Raw genomic sequence first — 4,781 nt, forward strand, 5'->3', positions numbered from 1 at the left:
TCTGAGAGGAACAGGGATCTTGCAACTCTTCTCAGCACCTGCAAGGAGAAAGCATAGCCAGTGTTCATGCTTTTCCACTCTGAGCAGCCTCGTAGAAATGGAAAGCACATTTTCTGAAGCTCCAGTTGTGGGGCTGGAGAAGGTGACAACACTTGCTTTTGCTACCAAGTGCGACGCACCTAGCAGTAAATTCACTAGACGAGTAACCCATAAGCTAAGGGCACAAAACGCTAGCATCTTCCAGGGGCCCCTCACTAACGCTTAGCAGCGGGAGCGGGCGCCTGCTTCGCAGAAGCAGCAATAACGCCCCCGCCGCGGTTTCCTCCACAGGGCAACGGCCGAAATCCGGGGGGAGGACGCAGTGACTTCCTCCTTTCGCGGGCTGCGCCCAAGCGGCAGCCCAGCGAAGAGGCGGCTCCGGGCGCTACTCCCACGCCGACCGCAGCCCAGCTCTGCTGCGGACCCGCCCGGCGCCCGCGGCCATACCCGTGCCCACCCGGAGAGAGACGCCAAGCGGCCCCAGCCTCCCCAGGGCCCTGCCGCCAGGGGACGGGTCCCTGACACTAACTGGATACGGGGGTGCGGAGGAGGCAGGCAGCGGGGGGCAGCACTCACCGAGACGCCGCAGCCACCACCCGGCGCGACCGTTACCATTCAAATCTCCCTGCTGCGGCGCCCGCTTCCGGCCAGGACGCCCGAGGGGCCAATCACCGCGCAGCGCTTGACTAGAACAGGCGGGGACGTGCCGTGAATGACGGGAGGGAGGTTGAGATGGAATTGGGCACGTGGGCGCTGCCATGGTGGTAGGGTTTCCGCTTCCATCCCGTTGCTGACGGGGACAGCCTCTGCCAGTTCCCGCCCCAGTGAAGAAGGGAAAAAGTGCTCGCTCCCACAGGGAAGCCCGCCGGCTCCTGCAGCCGAAGAGGACTGGCGTGGGAGCCGTGCTACGAGGCTTGCCGCCACACACAAGATGGCCGCCTGCCCTGCCGCCGCGCGGAGACTACGCCTCCCAGCATGCTCGGCGGGCCGGACCTTCCGTGCCCCATGGCCCTTACCACCGCCAGGCACGGCGGCCCCGTGCTGCAGTTCCAGCGCTCACCTGGAGCCGCACGGCCTCTACGCTGGCCCCAGTCCCGGTCCCGGTCCCGGCCCCGGCCCCGGTCCGGCTCTACCTAGGAGTAGCAAGAGGCAGGTGAAGAAAGCGAACAGACTGGCTTTTGCTGCGGTGAGCCATTCGCCTGCCAGGCCTATTACCTTTCTCCATAACAGACGTCTTGGCCTAAAGCCACGCCCCCCCCCCGCAAAAAAAAAAAATTGGTGGAACAACTTATTTCTATAAACTGTCCTATGGAATCCTCCCAGACATCTTTCCTGAATGAAGACCTACATTGCCGAGAGTGAAGGTGGAATTCTTTCCTGAACAGAAAAAAGAAGGAAGGACTTTTCAGGGACAGAGAATGGGGCCATTCCTTTTCTGCAAGACAAATCCTTTCTCTTCCGGACGGGCTGTCCGGGGCTGCAGCGGGGCCGGAGCCACCCACCGTGAAGTGTATGTGCATACGCAGCAATGCGAAGATGCGCTAAATTGCAGGCCTTGAATGAGAATAAAAAGGACTGCCAAGACGAGCCCTTGTGCCGGCTGCCGCCGAGCGCGATCACCCACCACCGAAAACATTGAGAGACTTGGACCCCGGGACGCCGCAGATCCATGGTGGTGACAATCCTTGCAACTCTATCCCGAACCACGTTGCTTTTAAAGTTGTGTTTCTGTCTTCATTTATTTAGTTTGCTGTCCCTATTTTTCATGTTTTTTCCTTTATTTCCTTAATCCTGTTGCTTTTTAAGTCTTCTGCCTGTGTGTATACATCCAGTTTGCTGCCCTATTTTTTAATTCTTTACTTTCTGTCTGGTACCCTGTCGCTTTTAAAATTTTCTTTCTATATCTCAGTTTATTTAGTTTTCTCTCCTTTTTACTGTCTTTTCTTAACCCCTATGCTTTTAAAATTTTGTTTCAATGTGTACTTTTATTGAGTTTGCTATCCCTATTTTTTAATTCTTTCCTGTCTGTCGTGTACCCTGTTGCTTTTACAGTTTTTTCCTATGCCTATTTTTATCCAGTTCACTGTCTTTACTTTTAATTTTTTTTCTTTTTATTCTCTACTCCATCACTTTTTAATTTTTCTTTCTATGTCTTTATTTATTTAGGTTCATGTCCCTATTTTTTAATTTTTTCCTTTCTTTCCTTAATCTCATTGCTTTTAAAATTTTCTTCCCATTTTTACTTTTATCCAGTTAGCTGTCTTTATTTTTAATTTTTTTCCTGTTTGTTCTGAACCCCATTGCTTTTAAAACTGTCTTTCTACATCCACCTTTATCAAGCTGTCTATCCCTAATTTTTAATATTTTCCTGTCTGTCCTGTACCGTGTTGCTTTTAAATTTTTTAGAAATGTCTACTTTTATCCAGTTCACTGTCTTTATTTTTCAATTCTTTCTTCTCTGTCCTGTACCCTGTTTCTTTTTGTATTTTCTTTCTATGTCTTTTTTATTTGTGTTGTGGTTTAACCCTAGCCAGCAGCTAAGTACCACACAGCCCCTCGCTCACTCCCCCATGGTGGGACAGTGGAGACAATTGGAAGAGTGAAACTGAGGAAACTCGTGGTTTGAGATAAAAGACAGTTTACCAGGTAAAGCAAAAGCCACGCGCACGAGCAGAGCAGAACGAGGAATCCGTTCACCACTCCCCATGGGCAGGCAGGTGTTCAGCCATCTCCAGGGAAGCAGGGCTGCATCACACGTAATGGTTTCTTGGAAGACGGACGCCGTAACTCTGAACGTCCCCACACCCCTTCCTTCTCCTTCGTCCCAGCTTTATATACCACGCATGACGTCATATTGAGAGAAGGGGTTAAGGGAGTCTTAGCGGTTAATTAGTAGATGAAGCTTGAAATCTTGTTAGCTATTGTGTGAAGTAGTTAAAGCAGGAGAACTGTAGTTCCTCCCAAAGACAGGTCCTGATAAACTGAAAGGAGCAAGAAGATTTGTGGCTCCTCACAAGGATGGTCCCTGATAAGAATTAAGAACTTACCTCAAGAAACTAGCTAAAACTGACTCTGCAGTTTGGATAGAAGCCAAAAAACAACGGAGCCTGCGCAAAGTCAAAAGGTTACTAGCGGTGATGAAGAGGAACCACCGGCCTTCATCCCCACGACCCCCGACGACCACCACCAGGAGGCAACACGCAAGCGCAGATGGGAGGAGAACTCATTTTAATACGAAGCGGGGATAGATCATGCATATGTATAGGTATATTGCTAAACTTTATGTATATGCAACACTTTGCTGTATATATTTGAAGTAAGTGCCTCGTTGGGCGCGCACGGTTTTTGGTGGGACTACCCCCCGTGCTGCCCAGCGCTGAATAAACATACCTACTTTACAATCTTATAGATTGTGGAGTCTGTTTTCCGCACGTCAATATGGCATAGAATATCTCTTTGGCCAGCCTGGGTCAGCTGTCCTGGCTGTGCCCCCTCCCAGCTCCCCGTGCACCCCCAGCCTGCTTGCTGCCAGGCCAGCACGAGAAGCTGGAGAGTCCTTGACTGCTTAGCAACAACCCAAAACATCAGCACGTTATCCACATTTTTCATCTCAAATCAAAAACACAGCCTCACATTAGTCTCGATGAAGAAAATTAACTCTATCCCAGCTGAAACCAGGACATTGAGTAATGTTGGTAACACACTGATGTTTTTAGTTGTTGGGTACTGCTTATACTAAGTCAAGGACTTTTCATCTTCGCATGTGCTGCCAGCGGGGAGGTGCACAAGAAACTGGGAGGGGGCATTGCCAGGACAGCTGATCCAGACTGACCAAAAGGATATTCCCTACCGTATAACGACATGCTCAGTATATAAAACTGGAGTTGGCCAGGGGATGGGAATCACTGCTCAGGGATGGGCTACCGATCACACCGGGTGGGTGGTGAGCAGTTCTTGCATTGTGCATCACTTATTTTTGTATATTCCTTTATCAGTGATATGATGATGATGATGATGATGATTTCCTCTGCCTTTGCTGTCCTATTAAACTGTTTTTAACCCAACCCATGAGTATTTTTTTCCAACTCTCTCCCCCATCCCACCTGGGATGGGCGGGAGGCAAGTGAGCGGCTGCGTGGTGCTTAGTTGCCAGCTGAGGCTAAACCACAATAGCCCCACAGCTCTTTTTAGGGTCTATAGCAAGCTTTGTAGCCCTCTTCTTTTTTTAGCCAGAAGCCCTCAGGCTTTCCTTGTGCCCCAGAGCACTCTTACCTTCCTGTCTGCCATCTACAATGCCTTTGTTTGGTCCCTGCTCTCCTGAGGGTGTCTGTACTCTGTTCATATCCCCTCCTGAACGCCTCACTGTGTCACCAATCTTTTGTTTGTCTCCCTCTTCCCCAACATCCCCCACTCCCAGAGTCCTCTCATCTCTGTCATGATGCCTCCTGAGGCTGTTCTGGTGTGCCATGGCACCCTTCAAGCTCTGCAGCCCTCTTTGTCTCTCTCTTACTCAGCCAGATCGGCTCCTCAGGCTTTCTCTGTGCCCCAGAGCTCGCTTACCTTTATTCGCTGCCATCTAGGATATCTAGTCTACCCAGTCACTCATTCCATGAGGACGTCTGTACATTGCTGGGACACCCTTTTGAGTTTTGCATTGTGCCCCAGAGTCGTCTTCTGTCTCTCACTCTCAGCTCTCATCGTCATGCCTTCTGAGGCCATCCTTGTGCCCGCTTTGTTCAGCC

This window comes from Phaethon aethereus, assembly GCF_964289735.1.
Source record: "Phaethon aethereus genome assembly, chromosome: Z".
NCBI lineage: Eukaryota > Metazoa > Chordata > Aves > Phaethontiformes > Phaethontidae > Phaethon > Phaethon aethereus.